Below are 25,955 nucleotides of genomic sequence, written 5' to 3'. Positions count from 1 at the left end.
CACTTGATTATAAAACAGTATTAGTAGCCAAACGGGCAGGGGGCCATGATGAAAAGGGTGTGGGACTTGGTGGGAGTTCAGAGACCCAAATTTGGGGTTCCCACCATCTTAGTAAATCATTTCCCCTCACCGAGGCTTGGCCAATGAGATGGGCTATCAGTTCTTGCCAGGCTTTTGCACCAATGATGCTTGTGGAAACATTCTGTGAAGTATCACAGACACGCTGGTGGTTGAGGACATAGAAGACAAGGGTCAAAGGTAAAACTGCCTTGAGGTGAAACACCCCACTCATACTAAAGAGCGGCTCTTCCACATCCATCAAGTATGCTATGTGCCCAGCACTGTGCTGGGCATATAAGCGAGGACAAACTAAGTCAGGGAATGTTCTGCCCCTCCCATGAAGAGACACAAGTGGTGGTTATTTCCTTGCCAGAATGAACAGTACAGATGGCCAGGGCCAGTTCACATCTGGGTGAGGCTGGTGTGAGTCCAAGTGGCTAGGGAGGGCTTCTCAACCGAGGGAGGGACAAAATGGCAGGTCATAGAAAGGTGGGGGGGAAGAGCGTCCAGAAGGGCCTGAAGGGAAAGTGGGCTCACAGCTTTAGAGGGAAAAGCACCAGTTCAAAATTCCTCTGCCACTTAATAGTTTTAGGACTTTGGGCAAATCTCAACATCCCTCGGCCACTTTCCTATCTAAAGTGGAGTATCACCACCGCGGAGAACTCTAACAGGGCTATGGGAGAGTAACATGGGGGAAACTGCAGACACACAAAGAATGCTGGATTACTGTCCCTCCCATTCCTATTCTCTGGCGCAGATCAGAGTGAAAATCAGCATTGTCACCGAGCACCCACATTTTGGTTTCTAAAGACCATTCTCCAATAAAAGGAACCAGGGCTTCTTAAAGAACTAGCTGGTTCCAGGGCTGGTGCATGGGAAAACAAAAGATAAGCCTAGAATGTCTCTAGTGCTGTAAATTAAGGAAAAGCTCAAGGAAACACGGGGCTTGAACCAGGAGACATCTCAATGGAGGTCCTGATGGCTAAAGCTAGAGCCATTTAAGCACCCAAATAAATAATGTTCTTGGATGGGGGGGGGTGTAATTCATTTCTACGGTATTTTTTTTATTGTGGCAAAATACACATAACCTAAAATTTGCCATCTTAAAGTGTATAGTTTAGTGGAATTGAGTACATTCAAAATGATGTACAACTGGGATGTCTGGGTGGCTCAGTGGGTTAAGTGTCTGCCTTCAGCTCAGGTCATGATCCCAGGGTCCTGGGATCGAGTCTGCATCAGGCTCCCTGCTCAGCAGGAAGCCTGCTTCTCCCTCTGCCTGCCGCTCCCCCTGCTTGTGCTCTCTCTTTCTGACAAATAAATAAAATCTTTAAAAAAAATTTTTTTTAATGACGCACAACCGTCACCACCACCTAGTTACAGAAGTTTTTCATCACCCCAAAGGAAACACAGTACCCAGGAGGCAATCAATCCCCATCGCCCAGCCCCCGGCAACCTCTCATCTACTGCCTGTCTCTGTGAATTTCCTTATTACAAACATTTCACATGAATGAAATCATACAATCAGCAGGTCCTTTGTGAATGGCTTCTTTCACTGAGCATCACGTGTTCAAGCTTCACCATATTGTAGCAGGTGTCAGCCATTCACTCCTGTTTACGGCTGACTACTAGTCCGACGTACGGATCTACCACACTCTACTTATTCATTCATTAGACGATGGAATTTGGGTTGTTTTCACTTTTTGGCTATCACAAATAATGCTGCTACGTTCACGTACAAGCCTTTGTGTGAGTGCCTGTTCTCAATTCTCTGGGTAGATAACTGGACGTGGAATTGCTGGGTCATGTGGTCATGCTATGCTTAATGCATGGAGGAACTGCCACGCTGTTTTCCCCAGCGGATGCACCACTTCCCATTCCCATCAGCAACATATGAGGGTTCCAATTTCTCCATGTTCCCACCAACATCAGTTTATTTTTTTCTGGTTAGTTTTTGTTTTAAATAGCCATGCCAGTGGGTGTGAAGTGGTATCTCACTGTGATTTAGATCTGCCTTTCCCTAACGACAAATGATGCTGAGAATTTTTCATGTGCTTGCGGCCATTTGGAAAAATATCTGTTCAGGTCCTTTGCTCATTTCTCAATTGGGTTGTTTTTTCTTGTTGTTGAGTTATGAGTGTTCTTTACATATGCTAGATACTTGAGCCTTATCAGATATATGATTTGCAAATACTTCTCCCCATTATTTGAGCTGTCTTTTCGCTTTCTTGATAGGGTCCTTTGATGCATCAAAGTTTTTTCATTTTTATGAAGTCCATGTCTTAGCTCAGACTGCTCTAACAAATATCCTAGACCAGACAGCTTAAACAAGAAACATTTATTTCTCACAGTTCTGGAGGCTGGGGAATCCAGATCAAGGCACCAGTAGATCCAGTGTCTGGTGAGAGCCTGCTGCCCGGCTTGTAGATAGCTGCTTTCTCATATTCACACATGAGAGAAAGCAGAAAGAGGAAGCAAGCCCTCCCGTCACTTTTTTTTTTTTAAGATTTATTTATTTTTAGAGGGGGGGTGGGGGGAAGGGCAGAGGGAAAGAGAGGATCCTCAAGCAGACTCCCCACTGAGCAGGAGCCTGATGTGGGACTCAATCCCAAGACCCTGAGATCATGACCTGAGGCAAAATCAAGAGTCGGCTGCTTAACCGACTGAGCCACCCAGGCACCCCCCTCTCCTGTGACTTCTTATAAGAAGTGCCCTTCTTATAAGGGCACTAATCCCATTCATGTGGGTTCCACCCTCATAACCTAATTACCTTGCCAAAGCCCTACCTAATACCATCACATTAGGGGCTAGGATTTCAACGTACGAATATTAGGGGCACACAAACATTCAGTTCAAAACAGTCCAATTTATCTGCTTTTTCTTTTGTTGCTATGATTCCGGTGTCATATCTGAGGAACCACTGCCAAGTCCAAGGTCATTAAGATTTACCTCTATATTTTCTCCTAAGAGTTTTATATCTCTGACATTTGTTTAGGTCTTTGATCCACCTTGAGTTGATTTTTGTATATGGTGTAAAGTATCCAGCTTCATTCTTGTTGTATGTGGATATCTAGTTGTCCCAGCACCATTTGTTGAAAAGACTATTTCCCTTTATCAAATGGCCTTGGTACTCTTGTCAAAAAGCACTTAACCATATATGTATGAATTAGGTTCTGGATTTCAATTCTATTCCATTGACCTATAGGTCTGTCCTTATAATAGCACCACACTGCCTTAATTACTGTAGCTTTCTGGTGGGTTTTGAAATCAGGAAGTATGAGTCTTCCCATTTTGTTCTTCATCCTCAAGACTGGCCATCTGAAGTTCCTCGAAATTCTGTAGGAATTTTAGGATCAGCTTCTCCATTTCTGCATAAAAAGCCATGAGGATTTTGATAGAGATTGCACTGAATTTGTGTTCTGTTTTGGGGGCAGGGGATGTAATGCCATTTTAATGATATTAAGACTTCTGGTCCATGAACACAAAATGTCTTTCCATTTATTTAAGTTTTTTTTATTTTCTTCCAGCAACGTTTTGTAGTTTCCCGTGGAAAAGTCTTCCATCTCCTTGTTTAAATTTATTTCCAAGTATTTGATTCTTTTTGATGCTACTGTAAATGGGATTGTTTCCTCAATTTTTCCTCTTTGAATTGTTCACCGCTAGTACTGGGTTTTGAACAGTAGAATAAATAAATACCCATGACTCCATAGTGATATAAATAATCAAATAAATAAAGCAATAGGAGAGAAGGCACAGCTCTTCCTCACAAGATTCCAACTAATAAATATAGGAGGAAAGAGGGAAATAGAGAACTGCCATTAGACAGATCCCCAGTAAGAATTATTGCAGACGAGACCTACCAGTAGATGTGCTAAAATTAGTGGGCAAAAGTCCCGGGAGAAACAGGATTTGCACGGTCTCAAAGTTCTCTCTCCCAAGATACTTATTAACTACAAAGAGGAAAATAGTAGCTTTGCAGACACCAACCCAACCAAGAAATCACGGTAGACGTCACTAGTAATGAGCCCCCCGAGACAATGTACTCAGAAGGACACAGCACCATCTTGGTGGCTTTCTTGCCACAGATGCATTACCTCCCTCCAAACAAAAGAAAACATTGGTCAAACCCCAACTGGGGTGGGTTCTATAAGGTAACAAAGCTAGGACAGGCGAAGGAACTGTCAGAGATGGGAAGAGACTACAGAGGCATGACAACTAGGTGCAAGGCAGGATCTTGGACAGGACCCTAGGACAGATGGAAGACGTTAGTGGAAAAACAACTAGTAAAATTTTAATAAGGGATGTTGTTTAGTTCAGGGGTTGGCAAATTATGGTCAAGCATTGACTCAGGCTGCAGACTACTTTTGAAAATAAAGTTTTATTAGAATAGTCATGCTCAATCATTTACAGATGACCTACAACTGCTTTCTTGCTAAAACACCAGAGTTGGGGACTTGTGACAGACATCTTACAACCCACGAAACCTAAAGTATTTACTTCCTGGCTCTTTACGGAAAAAGTTTGTCCGGGGGTGCCTGGGTGGCTCAGGTCATGATCCCGGACCTCGGGGAGTCTGCTTCTGCCCCTCCCCACACTCCTTCTCTCGTTCACTCTCTCTCTCAAGTAAATAAAATCTTTAAAAAAAAAAAAAGTTTGCCCACCCTAGGTTTATAGTTAATAATACCATACCAATGTTAATTTCCTAGTCTTGGTAACTGAATTATAATTTTATAAGATATTAACACCAAGGGAAACTGGGTGAAAAATATAAGGAAACTCGTTTTGCACCATTTTGGCAACTTCTCTGTAAGTCAAAAATTGGTTAAAAATAAAAAATGTTTAAAAATAACCCAGCGGCATCCTTCCTGCAAGGTCTTCCCATCAGCTTCCCTAGACACATCTTTCACACTGCTGCCTCTTCTTTCTTCACTGTTCTTCCTCCTAAGAATGTTCCTCCCTTTTCTATAGTAGCCACCAAAGCTGTGTCTTCAACGATGAACTCACGTGCCACTTCCTTCATAAAATCTGCCCCTGCTCCTTCCTACGCATGCTCAGTGACAGCAGGAAGCAGCACCTGCCTTGTAGGAAAGTTCCTTCCTTCCCCATCTCCTTCTCTCACCTGATCAAGAACAACTAAGGATCAAGAGGTATGGCTTGGGGGCACATGGGTGGCTCAGTTGCTGACGTGTCTGCCTTCAGCTCAGGTCATGATCCCGGGGGTGGTCCAACTCCTGGCTCACAGTGGTCCCAGTGAGGTCCCACGCTGGGTCACCCTAGGTTCGGCCAGCAGTAGGCTGTGCCATTCAGCAAAACCTGAGTGCGCTAGGGCAGCGAGGACCAGGTAGCCATGTAAGGCTGCTCTGGGCAACAGCTCCACATCCAGAGCAGGCAGTAGGCTTTCTTTTTGTCCGCCAAGCGGCTTCACAACCCATCATCCTGCCTACAAGAGGACAGGAAGCCAGGGTTCTGACGGCAGACTGTGACGGGGACGTGGGCATCCCCTTCCCGGGAGGCCAATATTAACAAGAGGTCAGGTGAGACTGCCATGGGGCTGAGGCCTTAGATGGCACTGTGTGGAACCCCCCGCTCCACCCGTGCTTCACCTTGACATTCGGCCATGCTGCGCATCAGATCAAATGTGTACCGAGGTCATTTCCGTGATCTGTGTCTGTGGACTCATGCCATGCTTTTAAGCCACAAGATCTGGGGGAAAGGGTTATTAAAAACTCACAACAACATGAGCAAGTCCGTAATAATCAGATGCTAGAGGACCACCCTGTGGTGTCTATAAAAGCACCCACGATGATCAGACCATTTACAAGACTGCTCGTCAGCACTAAACCATTAGCTAATGATGGTTTCTTACTGCCCCGACCACATTCTCTTCGAGGGTGAAACACAAAACCCTCTGGTGCTGGGCTGACGTTACACTGTGCCGTCACCTGGGATACTGGGTCACGCGAAGTGTTCCTGGGGCTGGCAGTTGAGGCCGCCCTCTGACAGATGTTGCCGGGACAGCTGCTGCGTACTTGGCCACAGGCAGCTGCCCCCGCACGGGTTGCGAAAGCCACGGCTCCCACTGCACTGCTGTGGCTTCCTGCTGGGAAAGAGGCGACCCACATCACACGACACACCCAGGGGAGGGGCAGGGAGGACATTTCTCTAGGCCACCGGACTGGGAAAAGGTGTCTTCCTCTGACCCCCACACACACCCCAAGGAGGAGCTCACCGCCTAACGTGACGCAATGTCTGGCGGAGGCCAGGTGACTCCGCTCGGCTCTTGGCTCCCATAAGGGGACTCAGTAGGGCGAGCCGCTCTGTCCATGTGACTCCACGACCTCAATGGATAAATTCCAAGTTGCTGTGATGGGAGGAAGCCTGTGAGAGGGATCAGCCCCCGTTCTTCAATGCTTCAGGCTGGAAGCGACACACGTCACCCCCCTCAAGAGGGCTAAGAAATGCAGGCAAGCTCAGAGACACGTGGTGAGCCGTGCATGAGTCTGCCGCAGGTGCGCACAACCCGCCTGAGGCGACGGGCAGCCGGGGGCAGAGCCAGCGGGAGTCCAGCGGCTCAAGGACTCGTGGCCTTTTTTTTTTTATTCATACATCTGAGAGAGAGAAGGTGTGAGCGGGGGAAGGTGCAGAGGGGGAGAATCTCAAGCCGACTCCCTGCTTAGCGCAGAGCCTGACTCGAGACTCGATGCCAGGACTCTGAGATCACAACCTGAGCCAAAACCAAGAGCTGGACGCTTAACCAAGTGAGCCACCCAGGCGCCCCAAGGACTTGTGGCCTAGTCACTGGATTTTTAAAAATGGAGCTCTAATTCACGTACCGTAATATTCCTCATTTTAGAGGACACAACTCAGTGGTCCACCCACACTGTGCGCTCACCACTGCAGTCTAATTCATGAACACTCCCATCACCCCCAAAGAAAACCTCGTACCCATCAGCAGTCGCTCCGCGTTCCTGATTTGCCTTCCCCCCTTTCTCTGGACATCGGGAACCTCTGGACAAACTCCAAGCGCCACTAGCAGCCACACACTATCCATAACCCGAGGTCCCCCACCATCACTTTCTGTTTGCCTCGTCTATTTATATCTAAATACTACCTGTAGTAACAATTAACATGTATTAAGCCCCTGAAATAGGACGTTCTCCCATTTCATTTCATCCCTACAACAACTCTCTGAGGTACGGGAACTGTAATCACCACAGAGGATAAAGCACCTTGTCCAAAGGCAGGGAACGGATAAGCGGTAGAGTCAGGCTTCAAACCCAGACCAGCGGGCATCAGAACCACCCTCTCCTCCACTTCTTTGCCTTGCAAAACCTTTACGGAACAGGGCAAAGTTATAGCTCGAAGTTGCTTCGCTGAATGACCTGGGGTGCGTCTGGCAGTTAACATCCCGGTGGTACCATCGGGTGACGGTGCTGCTCAAAATTAAGCCACCCCTGGAGATGCGGGAGAGGCCGGTGTGGGGCAGGAGCTCCTTGAGTCTCTGAGCCCCCGGTGCTCAGGAGGCCTCGCACAGGCACTTGGCTGACAGCTGCCGAATGGCTAAATCAACACAATATCCCGGGCCAAAGTCATCACTCCGCCCTTAAAGGTACAGCCTGCTGGCCCTTCAGCCGGGAGCACTGGAACGGGATCAGTACAGCCTTCTGACACCTCTTGGCTCTGCTATGGTCACTCACTAAGGGGAAGAAGCCAAGCCAGGCCTTTCAACTTTCCCAGCAAAATGGCAGGACGCTGCACGTGGAATGTGCTAAGAGCCTCATGACCTCCACTGTGACCTGCCTGCCTCCCAACCTCTGGCAAAGGGACTCTCCCCACCCACTCTCCCAGGTTCTCCTGCTTTCCCCCTCTGCCTGCAGGAATACATCCCGCCAAGAGTCTTCTCTTGCTCCCATTCCCCCAAAGGTCTGCCCATGCAGTATTACAATAGAGACTGATGTTCTCTGCACTTACCCAAGCGGGTCCCAGGACGGGCTCCCTGTGGGCCATGCTCCTCTGTTGTATGGAACATTCCCTCTGCCGGGGGCCTGAGCCACCATCATCCTGTTGGTCCTGTCCACACACAAGTGCAGTCCCAGCACCTCTAAGAGGGCCTGGTACTCACAGGTGGTCTACAAACACCTGCTGGGCATGGAAGTTGCTGCCCACTGCCTTATTCAATAAGCCCCGGATAAAGGCCCAGAGAAAAGTGCTTCTCGTGCTAAACTGACCTGCTTCCTTTTCCCAATAATGCTTGCTGTTCAATCCCATCCTTCTTTGGCTTACCTTCTAGGAAGCTCTGAACTGAGTTTTGTGCTTAATCCAACAGCTGCCCTTGACTGCCTTATCATACGATTACCTGCCTCCCAGGGTCCTCTCAATTACTAGGCTCTCAGCTTTTAGTTATTTCCTTGGTGTGGGGTTTGGCTGAGGAGTGTGTTGGCCTTGGAATTCAACTAACTTAAAACCCAGTTGGGCCATGAAAGAACATGGGTCTTGTAGGTAGACAGACCTTGGTTCAAACCCCAGATATGCTACCTCCACACAATGGGACCCTAGGCACATGATCACTCAGCCTCGGGCCCATCACTGACCACCCTCACAGTGTTCTGATGACTACATGAGACACAAAATACCCAGCACGGGACCTGACATACAACAGACACTCAAAGGTTACACTAGAACCCTCTTATTAATTTCAGTAGCATTTTTTAAGTAAACACATTGATTCAGGTTTTTGGCCTCCAGGTAATGATTTGGAAGTATGTAGAGAGACTTAGAATACTATGGGGGAGACACCCAAGTTCCTTCTCTTTTTCAATTATAAAATGATTCATTACTGAATTATTGAATAAACTAGTAACTGCAGGAGGAACTTGAGACATTTCAATTGTCATACCTAGATGGAAAACTAAAATCCTCCCAAAAATTCATATTGCACCTCAGAGTAATCTTGAAAGACACAGATCAGACCCAACATTGACATCTGGGCTCAGTCCATATGCAGGAGGAAGCAAGAGACTACGGAGAGAGAAGTCATAATCACTCATTCGCCCATTCTCTCCCCTGTTCAGCCAGTTAGCATCTAGTGAGTGCCCACCTTATGACTGGCCTGGTACCATGCACTGGCTTACTCTTGTGGCAATGATGGGGAGGTTCCCTGTTCCCAATGAATTCACATTCTGTTCCAACCATACTGCCATTAGGGGGAGGGAGGATTAGGCTCCTTCTATTACCAGCCACTTCCGTATCCTTTGGGGGGGGGCAGACGGGGGAGGAAGGGAAAATCAGCAAACAATCTGACAGCGACATCAATCTTTGAGCAAAGGAAGGGTGATCAATCCAGCATGGATGGGTCTTGAGAAGCAGTGGGAGGAGTGGGAAGGAATTATGGACTCAGGGGGGCCAATTAGGGGCGAGCGCGGCAGAAAATGAAGGGGCTACAATAACACCACAGCAGGGCGGGAGAGAGCGAGCCAAAGACGGAAAACGGACAGGACTGCATGGTGGTGGAAACCCAGAATGAAGAGGAAGGCAGAGGCCAACCGGTCTTTTGTCTTTAGAGCATGAGGGACCAGGAAGACCGTGAGGTCACTAACAGGGAGAGAGAGACATTACTGGCGAGGAGCTGGGGCGGGAGGGGACAGCGGGGGAGGGTTCCCGCAGGTGGGATGGGAGGTTTCATCTCTGTTGCCATGCTAACCGACTTTTTAGAGTTTGCGAATCATATTACATAAAGCCCTGCGCCCAACCTGTCCACATGACACTGTTCGGTTTCTTAAACAATCACAAAGGTTCTGAAACCCTTAACTGAAACCAACAAATGCTGTTCCTCATTGGACTGCAAATCCGGATGGGAAAACTTGCTGATGCCTGGAATGTGTCCCAATCTAAACCCTACCCCTAGAAGAAGCCGGGCACAATTGGCTGATGGGTTCTCCCGTGTATTCAAGAACCACCATCCCTGTTTGGATGGAAACCGACCCCAGGCGACCTATGGATAGAGTCAACACCTCTGAATTCAGAGGTGAGCACAAGTTCACATGTTCCTACCCAGCCCTCAAACCTTTGTACAGACCCAGCCTACCCAATGCAATGATGTTGTGTGCTAGCGAGGATCGAAGTACCACAAGGTCACAGTGCTATTACGTGAGCACCAAAGGAACAGGTCATGTGGAAGGCAGAGCTTGGTAAATGCGGGGCGGGGGGGGGGGGGTATAGAAAAAGGCACTGAAGATAAAATGAGGGGAGATAAAAAAAATGACTAAACATAATTCATAAATTTCACCCAGAAGCAAATTACATAAGTCACACATCAGAGGGCACACCCCACAGAGTCCATCTTTCTCTGTGAGTACAACCAGGTAACAAAAGCCAACTTTTTCCATTCTATTTCCCTACCATAGGATCTCTTAAAGAATCCAATTCTCTGAGAAACAATCCATGGCTGATGACACCACCGTTTGGCCCACCACTATAGTCCAGTTTGGCCTTGAAACTGATCCGTTTCTGGGAGGCATGGGTCTGATTCTCTGAGCTGTGTGTGTCTGATTCTCTGTGTACAGACGCTGAGCAAAGATCAGAATGCCTCTCCCCTCCAGCACCCCAATTAAAGGAGATTTCCCCCACCACAGTCACCTCTTTATAAATGAAACAAGACCCCCACATCAGCAGTTTTCTCCACAAGACACCCAGAAGAAGGCCTGGGTCCCCCAGGTGCTTTGTTCACCACCTACCCCAGTGTTAACCGACTTGCCACACCTATCAGCATCAGGCATAACCAGCTGATGAATTCGGCTCCAGGGGACCCAACCAACAGACCAGCCTTCAAAGAGCCATGGTTTGCCCCATGGGACTCCTCCACCACCTTCACACACACACACGCACGCATCCCGACAGGTACACCACACAACTAACGTAAACACCTCACCTGGGGAGGGGGCTGGGAGAAGGAAAAACACCTTGAGGATGCAGAACGCTGAAACAGTAGGATACAGATTGAAGCAGAGTAAGATTCCCAAATGATGAATTCACCCAGAAAGGAGGATACTAACAGTAAGAAAGTCCGAAAAGCCAATACAAGAATACGCTGCTCTGTGCCAGTCACGTCATCGACCTATTGAAAAGCCTTCCCACCTGGGAGGCTCAGTCAGTGAAGCGTCCAGCTCTTGATTTTGGCTCAGGTCGCGTGATCTCAGAGTGGTGAGATGGAGCCCCAACTCAGGCTCCACACTGAGTGTGGAAACTGCTTAAGATTCTCTCTCTCCCTCTCCCACTGCCCCTCCTGCTCATGTTCTCTCTCTCTCTCTAAAATAAAATAAATATTAAATAAATAAGTAAATAATTAAAAGCCTTCCCATCACTTAGCAAGGTTCACAAGACTCCTTCAGAGAAGCCCCGATTGCTTCCTCGCCTCATGCAACCTACACCCTACACCCCATACACCCTACACCCCCCCCCGGGGGGAGGTGTGCCTTGGTGGGCTCAGTGAATTCCTACCTACCCTTCAAGACCCAAATCAAATGTCACTTCTTCTGTGGAGGCTGGCATGACCCCCAAATAAAGGCAGCTCAACCTGAGTGCTCCCCTGAGTGCACACGGTGGGCTCAGCACCAAAGACGAGCACTTCACATGCATTATCTCAAGAACGAACCCCACACACTCCGCCATAACTGTTTATGTTGGTTCCCCGCCGTGTCAGAATTCCCAAGTACCTGAACCGGGCCCTAAACATAGAAGCTTGGACCCTGAGGGCCAAAGATAGGTTTTTGAAGTGTCATTCCACAGGGATGGAAACACTGCCAAGAATGGGAAGAACTAACTGCTGAAAAATAAACACCTTTGGAACTGTCCCAGGAGGCAGGTGAAGCAGGATTCTTTTTCCCACTTCATGGCTAAAGACAGAAGGCCTGGCGTGGGCCAACGCCTGTATAAGCCGGTAAGCTACCTCTGCCCCAGGAGCCTCTCCCCACCTGCCTGGTGAGTCTACATTTCTATCAAATGCCAGACAACAAAACTGCACAGAAAAAGCAGCTTTGTTCTGTAGCCTATAAAATAATAATAGAGGACTGGCATTACCTATCTCCCCAAGATACTCATTTCATTTATGTTTCTTACACTATAATGAAATGTACAGTGAGACATACAAGACAGACATACTTAGGGGCACCTAAGCCGGGAGAGTATGCTCTCCTTGCACACCCTCCCAATTCACCTCCCTGCATCCGAGGACAATATTTACATATGGCTTTTTATGGTAACCATCCTTTTCTTTTTTTTCTTTCAGAGAGAGTGTGAGGCGGGGTGTGGGGGGCAGAGGGAGAGGGAGAGAGGATTTTAAGCAGGCTCCACACCCAGCGCAGAGCCCAAAGCGGGGTCCAAACTCACGACCCTGAGATCAAGACCTGAGCTGAGATCAAGAGGCGGACACTTAACCAACTGAGCCACCCAGGGCCCCCACACCAAAAAAAATTTTTTTAATTAAAAAAGACAGACATACTTATTGGTGCTTTGGTATTGGAAGCAAGGAGGAATAACACAGCACAAAAGGAAGGCGGGGGCTCTGGAAGCAGACGGTCCTGGGTGAGGCCTCAGCTTCACCCTTAGCCTTGAGCAAATGATTGCACCTCTGAGATGCGCCCCCCACCCCCAGCTGTGAAGTGGGTATGAAAACTAGCCTTTTGGAGTCATCACAGGAATTAAAACACACACACACACACAATGTTGTGCATACATAATACAAACTTAGCACAGATGCTAGCACAAATTTTCCTAAATAAAAGCATCTCTGCCATTAGCAGCTCATCTTCACAACCGACCTGAGAATTCTGAATTTAAAAACATGAGTCTCTGCTGGTGGGAACATAACAAGGGAATGTTTTTGGAGGGAAGTTTAATACCCAGTGATACTGAAAGTCACACCATTTCTATACACACACACACACACACACACACACACACCCCTTTGTATTATTTTTCTCAGTAAAGGAAATGTCTTAGTGGAAGGCTCTGAAGGACATTCACTGTCTATATTACATATTTCTGTAAGAGTCTTTTTTTTAACTAAGGAACACTTAGTTTTTTTGTCAACAGAAAAAATACCTTCTTATAAAAAGTCATTTCTCCATTTCACTTTTTTGCGGATTTTAATTTTTAAATGAACCTGATATATAACAAAAAGTTATATCTCAAAGTATTTATCATCATTTGACAAATCATGTGTGTTGTTTGCCCCCAAGAAGAGATTAGATCCACGGAGGATTTGTTTGTTTTGTTGACTACTAAGTAACCCCAACAGCTAAATAGTGCCTGGCATGTAGTACTCAGTATCTGTTAAATGAGTACATTGAAAAGTTCATGAACATTGATCCAGCTCTTCTAGGAGTTCATAATGCAAAAATATTTGCCCAATCGTACAAAGATAAAGAACAAAGGCTATTCACTGCTGAAGAACTCGTAAGAGCAAAAAGCTGCAAAAAACACATTTTTTTCAATAATACCAATTACTGGAATATTCTGTCATTTTTAAAAAGAATGCGGTTTTAGAAAAGAATGAAGTAGAAAGAAAAAAGAATGAGGTAGAGCTTTACACAGTGATATATCATGGTAAGTAATTAAAAGCAAGCCTCAAAAACAGTATGACTGACAGCATGACTTTGTGTTTGAAATTCATAGTAAAATTAAATAGTAGCACATTTCTGTTGTTTTAAGTAAAAAAAAATTAGATAATAAATGTTTTTATATGTGAAAAAATATCTGGAGAACGTATACTATACCACTAGCAGTGATTTTTTTTTTTTTAATCTCCGTATAAGGCTATGAGGGATGCTCACTAACTACACTGCATATTTCTTAATAGTTTTATTTTTTTTTAAATAATGAGCACTTAATATTTCTAGAAACAGGAAAAAACACATTTTTATAAAAACAGCCATTTCTCCATTTCATTTTTTTCTGATTTTAATTTTTAAATGAATCTGACATATAAGTTAAATCCCAAAGCACTAAACCGAGGCCCACAGGCCTGGGGTGGTTTGCCAAAAGGCACATGGTGCTAGTGCCTGAGCTGGAAGTCAGGTTCCTGGACCCCTCCTCCCCCCATCCTGCGCTTTGCTCCTTCCTAAAACACAAGGAAGCAGAAATGCTGCAGGGGCAGCTGGGCTCTCTGGAACCATGGAAGGTTCCATGGGTGGGGGGGAATGAAAACTGCTTAAGAGCTAAATTCTTATTAACCTGAAATGTTCCATGGGTCTAGCCAATAAATGTTCTAGATGTGCCAAGCAGTTCTGATTCCAAATACTCTCCTGAACACAGGTGGACTTACTTAACTCAGATCCTGATTTTCAAGGGGTTAAGGGAGTCACTGGCAGATCCTAAAATTTCAGGTTTGCCAGACAACCAACAAATCCTGTGGCCATTTACAAACTCGTACCACCCAAAAGTATTCACCTGCCTTACTCATGTCGGCTGAGTTCAACCCTGTTTTCAGGTGCTGAAGTATATCCCTGGGGTTCCCTGCATCTCAAACCTATCTGCTCTTTTTCCAAGTGCTAGACATGAAGAATTTTGGAGAATTAAGACCCCCACCCCCGAAAGTTTTCAACACCTCAACACAACTGGAAGCTAACACTCCATTCTCTGAAATGCAGCCCTGTTTTTTGGACAACTGAGACAATGATTGAGCTCTCTGCCCGATGACACAGTTTCTCATCTCAGCTGCTAAGAAAATCATGAGAAGCTCAAGAACTGCCCATTCTCTCAAAAAGAAAAGAAGACCTCCTTAGAAGGACACAGAGAAAAGAAAGCGATCCCTTCTGAGTTTGCTGCTCAGAAGCAAACTTTTGGACTGTTTTGGACTGTTTGGACTTTTGGACTGTTTTCCTGATCAAGCCAACCCCACAACCACTCAGAGGGGATCTGTACAGGCGGAACTTGGAAGTAGTTAATCAAGGTCCTGTCCCCAAATGAGAGGGCCTATGGAATTACAGCACTGCACAGTAGGGACACTGGATCCCAGACGGTTAGTTAACTGTTCCGCGAGTACGGGATACTACAGTTCTCAATGTCACCCTCCAAGACCAAGACCCTCTCTTTTGAGCCTCAGAACCTCAACCCTGTGTGGGTGGCAGAGTGGGCTGTATCACCATCTGTACTCCTTGAGGAGGAAACAAAGGCTCCAAGAAGTTAAGTGTCCCGTCAAGGGGCCAAGATTCAAACCAGAACTACCCACTCCAGCCCAGTCTCCCTTGGCCCTACCACTCTTCTCCAGTTTGGCCAAGCTCAGAGGGAAGACTGTATTTTATGGGTCTAAGAAAAGGAGGCAGCCACGTTCTCCGAAGGGGACCCAAACTCTTCAGTACCGTTCACTAGCTTACACAACGGTCTTGAGAAATGTAAGCAACAAGTCGAGGTCAAGTTCCCTGCAGCCCCCTCGCCTCCCGGAGACCTCGACCTCTTACCCAGTTACTAAGGGTGTCATGGCTAAGGGTGTCACGGCTGCCCCAGCAGAGCCCGGCAAAGATGTGTCGCAGCTGCCACCGAGACACGTGCCCGGGAGGAGCACTGCCCCCCCAGGGATGCCCTTACCCGCACCCAGAGCGATTCTCAGGAGAGGCGGGGCTGGCAGGCTCCCCGGAGCCCTCGATTGAGCCCACCTGATGCTGCAGGGTCAGATTCGGGTCCCAGGCGCATTCATCGAGCGTCTCCTACGTGAGTTACCTCAATAACTGCCCTCCTCCTGAGGCCCACTGTACAGACGGGGAAACTGAGTCTCTGAGAGGAAAAGTGGCTTAGCTGAGGATGGCGGCGCGGAGACTGGAGCCCGAGCCCTCTGACGCCAAGACTCGGCCCTCGGCCGTGGGGTCCGTCGGGCGCCCTGGGCCGCGGAAACCACGACCCTCAAGGCGCCGCGAGAGGCCAGCTCGAGGGGAAAGGCCGCCCCGGGAAGCACCAGCGAGGAAGCCAGCCGCACTTCCCGCGCGAGCGTCAGTAGAGACACGCAGCGACCCGGCCCGAGAGCCCGCCCTAGCGCCGAGGGTCAGGGCAGCCGAAGCGGCCGAAAGCCGTCGGGCCCCGGACCCCGGCACCCTGAACCCCGGCGCCCTGACCTCGCAAGCCCGCGACCAGGACCGCGCGCACTTACCACGGGCGGCCCGGCTACACTGCGGCCACCCGAGCAGGACGCAGGCCCGCACCACTGAGACGCTACCACCGCCCGCGCCGGCCGCGGGGGTGGAGGCGTGGCCGTCGGGGGCACGCACCGCCCAACCGCGCCGCGCGCTCTTGGGGCCAGCCTCCCTCCCCCCCGGCGAATCCGAGCTCTTGGTACGGCCCGGCCCGGCCACGCCCCCTCAGCGGCCCCGCCCCGCGGCCGGGCCCTGGAGCCTCGCCCCGCGTTCCGCGTGAGGCTGTGGCCTCGGCGCTACCGTCCCTGCTGCTGCCGGTCGCGCTGCCCCTGCCCCAGCCGGCCCGCCTCGTGGGTCACCGCGGGGCCATGGCTGTGCGCCGCGGGGCCTGGCCTGCTGCCGCCGGCTGCCGCTCGCGTCTGTTCGCGCTTCCTCTCTTCCACCGCCCAGCGCGCTTACCCGGGTCGGGGCAACCTGACCGCAGAGGGCCCGGACCAGAATGCGGACCTGCTTGGGGCAGAGGACGGGAAGTGACCAGGCAGGGAGCGCGGACTGGACCGAAGAGGCGGGGAGGGGGCGGAGGGCCCTCGGGCGTGAAATGTCTGGCTGCCTGGGTGGTGGGTCTGAGTCCCACCTCTGCCTCCTGCTGTCGTTCTTACTTTATAGGGTCAGGAGGATCAGGCAGTATTACTCGTGTTCCTAAGGGATTTAACTCAGTGCAGTAGTAAGTGCTCTAGAAATGGAAGTCATTGCTATTAGTAGTAGGAGTAGTCCTAAGTGCTCTGTTGCGAATTCCTTTCGAACAGTGGGCAACTCCCTGCCTTAGAGCCCATTCTCCATCTTTAAAAACAGGACCAGCCAACCAACAACCAATACTTTGAAAATAGTAAAGCCCTGTGTAAAGAGAGGATTATTCCTGTGGCCCCAGTTCTAGACTTCCAGGTCCAGTCTGTCAGGAACCAGTCCCTCCAACAGATGAGATGAATGCCATCGCCCTCAGGGTGGGGTGCACCCTGTCCAGCCAAGGAACAGAATGTGTAACTCCTTCACTTGGCCCCCAAGAGAGCAGTGGGGAGTTCCTCCCCCAATCTCTGATACTCCCTCCCACCTTCCCAACACCCTGTTGAACATCTTCTGGGGGTGTCCCAGGGAATCTTCAGTCTTTGATTCTGAATCCTTGTACCTTGCTTCTGTGAGGCTAGAAATTACAACACTGAGTTCTCTCTGCTAATAAAAGATCACCCAGGCAGGAACAGGCATCTTTTTTTTTTTTTTTTTGCTTTTCCCCACTGAGCCAGTAACTGAGTCCTATGGATTCTATTTCCAGGACCCTTTCCCCACTTCTTACCTTATCTGCTGCCTCTGCCCTAGTTCAGGCCTCCCTGGGTTCACCTCTCACCTGGATGATCTCAGCAATTCCTGACTGTGCATGTCACTCCAGTTTCTTCTACATCCACTGCCAGGGAAACTTCTTCATATTCTTCTCTGCTCACTGCCCTACATTCCTGACCCTATACCCATCCTCCCCAAAATAACACTCTCATTAGCCCGCTGGGAAAAAAAAAGGTAGGTTAGATATGCACCTCACACTTCACATGAATAGACATTCCCAATAGATAAAAGATTTAAATGATGAAGAAAGAGGAATAGTCCTATAAGAAATCATGGGACTATTTCTGTTACTCCCCAAGAGGCCTTTCTGAGTTATGACACAAACCCCAGAAAATATAACCAAAAAGATTAGAAAATTTGCCTACAGAAAAATCAAAGCCTGATGCATGACAAAGACCTACAGGCAAAGTCAAAAGACAAACAGGAGATATTTGCTATTATTAAGAGTCAAAGGACTAGTTTTCCTCATAACGAGACCCACTAATTAATGAAGGAAAAAAACCAAATCAACATAAATGGACAAAAGATATGAATACTCAGTTCACAAAAAAAAAGAAATACAAATGGCTTTTAACCATATGAAGAGATTTTCAACCTCACACGTAAAAGAAAACGCAAAATCAAAACTCTGGCTGGGATACCTTTTTTCCCCTCTAACGATGACAAACCAAAAGTCTGACGACACACTGCTGGTGCAGCTGTGGGGAAATAGGCACTGTCGTATCTTGTTGCTACACCCATGCGAGAATATAACCCAGCTATAAAAAAAAAAAAAAAAAAAAGGCAAATGAGGAAGCTCATTGCTGACACAACCATTTCTGAGATGAATTGATAAAAGGAAAAGGAAGGTGATGACAGCAGTTGTAAAAAAGCTACTCTTTGTGTTTTTAGGAAACATTGTAGCGGGAAGGGAAGTGGAAGAAGGATGTACAGACTGTGTATAGATTTGGTTGTATGTGCATTTCCTCTCTGGAAAGAGAAAGTGCTAACATTGGTTGTCTCTAGGGGAGACTAGGAGAATTGGGACCGGGGGCGAAGGAGGTGTCTTTCACACATTGTGCCTTGCTACTGTTCACTCACCCAAAGTTGAATACATAAATACTTTTTTTTTTTTTTTTAAATACCCAAACAATCTTGTCTCTGGCCAAAGAACCCATTCTTTTGACTACATGCTTCATTTTTCTCAAATCAAAATTAGACACATGTGGGTTACAGACAACAGTTTCCTGTCAATTCCCTTCTGTTTCTCCTTTACCTTCACTGCCCAGAAAGAATCACCTTTTACCTTGTTTAACGCTTTATTCTGGTCCTTATTTCCACACTGGTAAAGAAATGTCTTTGTGGCTGGCTGTTGTCCTATATTTTAGGTGTTACCTCTTGAGTCCTGCTAATGATGAGGAAGGTCATTAAAACCACAGCCTGCCTCCCCTGCTCACACATTTCAACATAATTATGTATATACCTACTTGACTTCCTCTGTTAGTCGTCTTTATAATTTAAGCAGCAGCCTTGGACCTTTCTCGATCCATCCACTGCAGGCAGTATCTCTTCACATGGTATGATAACATTATCAGCCTCCTTGTCCTTCCCTTTGCTCTCTGCCCCCACCTCTGCTTCCCACCTTTAGCTGCCTGACCCTTGATGTTTTCACGATTGAGCTTGGTGATATTTACATTCTACGTGTTTTTTGCTTTGTCTGTGGCTTGGGCCACATGTGGGGTGTCCAGTCGACGGCAGCACTGACACCATTGTAACATTGGGCAGGGTGTGCACAGATGAGCCAATCATCCCTATGACTACAGGGCTCTTCTCTTGTGGCTGTCCTCTTCCCAGAAGTTCCTTTTTTTTTTTTTTTCTCTCCCACCCTGGCACGATTTAAAAGAAACAGATCCTCAATGTCTCCCTGGATCTGGTTTATCAAGCTTTTTCCAGATACCTCCTTCAGGGTTCTCGGACAACCCCCCTGCTCACATCCAGACTAGTCACTGTCAAGGATGGAGTCTGAATTACTATCTGTTTCTGTTCTCACAGCAGGTGCACAATCAAAGTGTGCAGTATGGACAGATCTCCTTAGTCTGGAATGCAAGGGCATTCAAAAGCTGGCCCTGACTTGTCTTTCTAGCTTGATCTTCATAACTTTTCTCCACAAACTCTTTACTCCAGCAAAATTGGATAAATCCTGGTACACGCTGAAATTTTGATTGTAGCCTCTGAGCTATCAGGAATGTCATTTTTTTTTTTTCATGTTTTTTAATGTCCATATCCTACCAATGTGCCCACTTCTGGAAAGCTGTCCTGATCCCTCCAGGGTCAGTGGCTTCTTCACTGCTATCCAGCCCTCCAAGTCCCCAAGTGTTTCCTACCTAAAGTCATGTTTCCAGAATACTGGTCTCCATTTGCTCTGGAGTCCCTCCAGGTCAGGTCTGTGTTAGGGGCCTCCTCTGTCTGTCTCTCTGCTCTCCCCCCCCCCCCCGCCCCCAGTGCTGCTAACTGCAGGCAACAGGAGGCATCTGCCAGATGAGCCACAGAGGATTCAGGAAAGGTGGGCTGGAGTTCCAGAGACTAGGCTGGGGTGGATGGGAGCTAGGGACTGGACTGTGGTCATTGCTGGACAAGGACTGGGTGGCCTGTCCAGGGTCCAACTTTGTTGGGTTTTGGGGGGAGGGTCTGTCTCCACTGAACAGAACTGAAGGAGGTTTGTGCAGGTGTGTCTGCATTAAAGGTTCATCAAGAATGTGTGATCTTGAGGCGCCTGGGTGGCTCAGTCGTTAAGCATCTGCCTTCAGCTCAGGTCATGATCTCAGGGTCCTGGGATCGAGCCCCACGTTGGGCTCCCTGCTCCGCAGGAAGCCTGCTTCTCTCTCTCCCACTCCCCCTGCTTATGTTCCCTCTCTAGCTGTGTCTCTCTCTGTCAAATAAATAAATAAAATCTTTAAAAAAAAGAATGTGTGATCTTCTAAGGGACTGCTATAGGCAGTCCAGTCCCACACCCCCCCCTCAATAAGCTTCTCCTGAATGTGAACAATGTGAAAACTCATTGCACCCGCAACAGACAAAGCATCTGTGCCTGGGAGCAGCTTTTAAACATGTAGCATCCCACAAAGTTCATCTTACCTTTGATCACCATAATCCCTCGGAGCCTCCCCTTGTTCTACAGACCCAAACGTTTACTGAGCACTTGCAACGGGCTCCCACTTGCTGTGGAATAGAGGGGACTAACTACCATTTATTGAGTACCAAATAGATTCCAAGCACTGTGCTCAACACGTTAGTGCCAATCTTCTCTCAAAAGTGTCCCCTTAAATCCCCACTTGACAGATGAGTAAACAAAGGCTCAGAGAGCAAAGGGAGTTGTCCCAAGTTCCCCGAGATCCTACAACTAGTAGGTGTACATTGTGATAAGCCTGGTGCCCATCAGTGAGCTTGTCAAGTCTGTTCAAACCCTTCCCGCCCCACTCCATCCCTGGGAGTGCCAGGCCTGGCTCCCCCGGGGTACCCACTCAGCCCCTGAGGTCTTTGTTCAGCTCTTACTTGGGAGTGGTACCCTTCCCCACGCTGGTGCGGGCTCCCTGCCCTTGTGCCCAGGGCAGCCCCTTCAGCTGAGGGCTCCAGCCTTAGCCTCTCAGGGCCCCTGTCCCAGCAGCCTGACTCTAACACACTCCCTCTGACTCAGGCTTCCTCCTTCACAGGTACACAGACTTCGTAAAGAATCTCCAAGGTCATGCCCTACAAGCTCTTGTCTTGAGCAGGAACTCACTCCAAGTATGCCTGAAAGGGGCTGCCCTGTCCTCTTGTAAGAAGAAAAAGAGGATCCCAGGTCGGCTGGGCGCTCGGAGAAGTTGGGTTGACATCCCCCACAGACGCAGAGGGATGTGGCTGGTAAACGGATGTATGCCTCCTCTCTGCTCAAACACACCAAGTGTCAGATCAGCTCTCTGGCAGAGTGTCTGAAATGCCACCAGGGACCTTCCAAGTCTGTCGAATTAAGCATTGCCCTGGCCCTTTTCCCTGGGGAGGTTTCCAGGAGCGTGCCGGGGAAATGATTTTGCTGATTTCCTGATGCCTGTGATGACCCTGATACCTCCAGGGCCAGGGCAGTCACCAAAGCACAGAACCCCCACCAGGAGATCAAGGGGCAAATTCTGCTTTGACTGCTAAGCAGATGCACAGGTAGTCTCTTTCTCTCTTAAGAAATCAGTTTCCTTATCAGCAAAATGGAGGGGGGGGGGGCGGGGATCCTGAGCCTGCCACTTCTCCCGGGCATCTTGCAGCTTGTGATGAGCAAAGGATGGTTGGATGGATGGATGGATGGATGGATGGATGAATGGATGTGTGACAGCAGGGCGGAAGGCAGGGACCCAGGTGAGCCTCACTGTCGGAGAGAAGGGAGGAGCTTGAAGACATGCCCCTGACCTCTAAGCCCAGGGCCAAACCTCCTGCCCGACCTCATGCCTAGAAGGACCCTGGATTTCCTGAAGCTCTTCGATGAGTATGTGCTCTTCTCCCCACTCTTACAGGTGAGGGGTCTGAGACAGGGACCTGGAGTGGTAGCCCTCTCTGGCTGGTGCACCCCAAAGTCAGTTTTTTCTGCACAGAGAAGGGATGCTTCTCTGCCCGACTCTCTTTTCCATCTTTGGATGTCAGGGACTGCTGGCTCTGCCTGCCCAAAGCCTCCTAGCTCAGGCCTCCTGTCTGGTCCTGAGCCAGGTCCTTATGGAACAGAGCACAGGGCCTGGCGGCTGGGAGGAAGGTGCCAGGTGTGTGTGGCCAGCTGGCTGCAGGGTGAGCTGGACAACTGGGGACAAGTGTGGCCCTGCTGTGTGTAAACAGTGCTGTGGGGGGTGGACAGACTGTTCCTGGGGAACAGCTTTAGGCAGCTGGGCACTGGGACAAGAAATCCCTGAAACCGGGAACATACAGGGGAAAGCAGGGGCCCCGGATGTCTCAGAGGCCAGTCAGCGGGCTGCCTACATCAGAACCATCACGGCGCCTGTTCACCTGTTCAATGCCAATTCCTAGGGCACTCCTACCCCAGCCACTGGAGCAGAATCTCTGGAGGCACGGCAGAAATTGAAATTTTAAATAACCTTCATTCTTAACCACATGGGAATATGAGAACAGCTGCCTGATTGGGTTAACTCGGCCCAGAACGGGGGGTGGGGGTAGGGTGTCCAAAGTCTGGCTCACATAAAACACAAAAGCAGATAAAGAAGGCGGAGTGTGTGTGGGAGGCAGGGGGGTGCTGTTGCTAGGAAGAGCAAAACCCAGATGATGACCGGCCTGGCTCCCCGAGGTGTTAAAAACACTTCCCCAGACCTTCCTCCCAGCCTCCCTGCCACTCGCCCAGCCTGGGTCTCCCTCTTAACCACATCCAAAGTTCAACAATTTCAAAGAGGCAGCCCTGAAATGAAGAAACAAATGGTCTTTGGCAACAGCAAATCGGGCTTCCAGTCTGGACACCGCCAAGGCCCCAGCAGGCTGTGTGGCCTTGGACAGCTCCCCGGGGGGCCCTTGTAATGTGGCCCCTTGGGGTCTAGGTGAGGAACAAAGGTTCATGTGTGTGAAGGCCAAGTATATGGTGGTTCTCTGGGGCCAAGATTCCTTCCTCTATCTGACTCCCTACCCGCCCCCCCACACCGACACCCACCTTTCCCTTTGTTCCTCTCTCTGTCATGCAACCGAAGATGAATCCTTTGTGGGTTCACCTGCAGCTGGAGCTTGCTGGCTGGCTCCTGGCTGCAGAGCAAACAGGAGGGTGTCCCTGCAAGGGGAGGCTTTGAAAGCTACATTGTCCACATTCTTGTCCACATGCGGCTAGGCCAAGGATCTTTGCCCTCTTTCCCCAATATTGGGAAGACCCCCTGATTATGTTCCCCAAACGGCCTGGCTGTGGCCAGCTGTTGTCATGGCAACAGCACCCGCTGACAACCATTTCGGAAGGGCCTCTGAGAAGGAGCCTGCTTGGCTTCCATACATGCGCAGTTCAAACTGTCAAACCGTGTGCAGAGAACATCTACCATGTGCCCGCCCTGAGCAGCCACCTAGCAGAAACCAAAGATGGTTAGAGCTGATCCCTGGCCCTGAGGGGCTGGTGATTGATGTCCTGGCCAACTCCCCATTGAGAACCTACCTGTGTAGTTCAGTGATTCTCCAAGTGCGGTCCCCAACCCAGGAGCATTGGCACACCTGGGAATTTGTTAACAATGCCAAACTTCAGACCCCTTCCCCGGTCCACTGAGTCAGAAACCCTGGGGAAGAGGGACCCTGAAATCTGTGTGTCAATGAAAGCCCCCCTCCCCACCCAAGAGATGCTGTTGTAGGCTGAGGTTTGAGAACCGCAGATCTCGTTAAAACCTCACACGATCCCAAAAGATGCCTACTACTGATCCCATAATGCAGATGAAGAAACAGGCTCTGACCTGGTCTGGTGTGTGGATGAGCTGACAGTGTAGAAAGGGTCAGACTCTTGGGTCCCACCTGACATCAGAGTCTACCTCTGCAGCATCTGTGTTAAGATAACTTCTTCCTGGGTCCCACCCGGAGAAGCCCAGTCCCACAGAGGTATCTCACACCACATCCAGCAGGGGCAGGGGCTGAGCTGGGCCTGAGCATCGAGCTTTGGGCACAGGCTCTCAGAAGGCAAGAGCTTCACCACAGGGCAGAGAAGGGCCAGGAGGAAAATCAGGGAGAGCAGCCCCAGTGACAACCGCTTGCCCCAAATGTGGCAACGCTGTGCTGACATAATGTCCCCCAGCTGAGGCCATCCTGGCTTGCAAGCCTCTTCCTGCCCAAACCCAATCCTGAGAACTTTTCTCCTGTGCTCACTCACCTATATGCTACAGTGGTCCCTGTCCATGCACCTGCCAGAAACGGAAACTCTCAGGGTCCCATCTTACACAGCGTCTGCCCCAACACCACCCGGCCCCAAATATGGAATTGCTTCTTCAGCTACTGGCTCCCAGCTTCTTTTTTGCATACATGTGGTGACTGGGCACTCACTGCCTTTTCAGGCCACCCATCCATCTGTGAAATCTCTGACAGGCTTAAGTTCCCTTGGAACGAGCTGACATACATCTACCCCCATGTTGTTTCTACCTTTCATAAAATGAGTTAATCTAATCCTCTTCAACAGAGATTACAAGCTTATTTTCAAAGTCTGATATGAAGTAAGAATATCTATGCCAATGGGTTCCCATGAACCTACTACCACCCATCTTTGCAGATAAACAAGGCAGGTGAAACATACCAAACCATCACCTTGAGGACAGTAGGAATAAGACCGGGGTGGGGGTGGGGAGGAGGGGCAGGAGGAAGGACAGGAGGAGGTGGGAGGAAAGACAGCTGACTTGGAGTCACCAACCTGCCACCTACCCCCTGAGAGACTCTGGCAGGACTAGAGCAGGTTTTGCAGGGGCTGATGCATATTGGGGCCCCCTTCAAGAGAAAGGATGCAACATTACAAATACCAATACCCACAACTTGTTCCATTTTGAGAAATAACGTCACGGATGGTCTGTAATGACTGGAAAGCTAAAACTCACACTTGGTGTTTTCAGTGATAATATTCAGGTGTGTTCTTTCTTATGGCAAGTGGGGATCTTGGGGCTTCATGGAAATCTGCCTCTGACCCTGGGTAGGTTGTCCGCATCTCCCGGCCTCAGTTTCTCATCTGTAAAACAGAGCTGAGTCCACCCACTTTCCAAAGTTGGTTTGAGAATTAAGTAATATCAATCAAGTGGAGAATATCTGCTGGGATATTAGTATATTCTCTGATTTCTAAAGATCACTGTTGGGGTCTGGGTGTGGGGGAGACCAGTTGATTGCTCCTAAGGAGAGTGGAAGGGCAGAAGGGCACACCAGCTCAGCACTTTGCATGTGGGAGGCCCCCAGCAAAAGCTCCCCGTAAGAACCGGTGAGTATGGAGGACTAGCTCTCTAGTAAAAGACAGTGATAGACCCCTTGTCAACCAATCACTATATTGGTTTTCAGGATTATTTTTCACAAAATTCTTTCCCAAGTGGTCATCCCTCAGTGCATTTCTGAGGAAGGGGCTTTGCCTGCATTGGGGCCCAGAGAGACTTCCCCCCCCTGCCCACACAGAGGCAGCCCCCGCCCCGGGGCCAGCGAGAAACCCTTTGCCTTTGGAGGGTTCATGCCCCACAAGCAAGGAAACCTGATCAGGCCCCTCGTGGAGATACCCTGGGCCGGTAACAGGATTACTTTAATCATTTTGGCAATGTTGGCTCTGCCAAGTCAGCCAAGAGAAAGAGATGATGTTGTTGCTCAGGAAAGAGAAAACATCTGTGACCTCGTTGCCCAGAATGTGTTTTGCAAGATGGATTCGTGTTTAGCAGGAGAAGGAAGGAGCCCTAGAAACTCCCTCCT

The 25,955-nt window shown here is 49.1% G+C and overlaps 1 protein-coding gene across 2 annotated transcripts in view; it reads right to left on the bottom strand.

The window, feature by feature from the left end:
* LOC123844753 (NADPH--cytochrome P450 reductase) overlaps positions 1-16,327 on the bottom strand; it is a 59,545-nt gene extending 43,218 nt beyond the window's left edge. The window contains exon 1 of one of the 2 annotated variants that reach the window (XM_064593145.1): positions 16,196-16,327. The gene's annotated coding sequence lies outside the window, so the exon portion shown is untranslated. Of the gene's footprint in view, positions 1-15,707; positions 16,095-16,195 lie in introns of those variants that run through there. The other variant, XM_064593146.1, reaches the window with a different exon arrangement.
* Between the last annotated feature and the right edge of the window lie 9,628 nt (positions 16,328-25,955).

Source organism: Mirounga angustirostris, unplaced genomic scaffold (assembly GCF_029215605.1).
Source record: "Mirounga angustirostris isolate CCGP_5_RB_7025 unplaced genomic scaffold, mMirAng1.0.hap1 SCAF_5, whole genome shotgun sequence".
Lineage (NCBI taxonomy): Eukaryota > Metazoa > Chordata > Mammalia > Carnivora > Phocidae > Mirounga > Mirounga angustirostris.
This window is presented reverse-complemented; position numbering and strand designations above follow the sequence as displayed.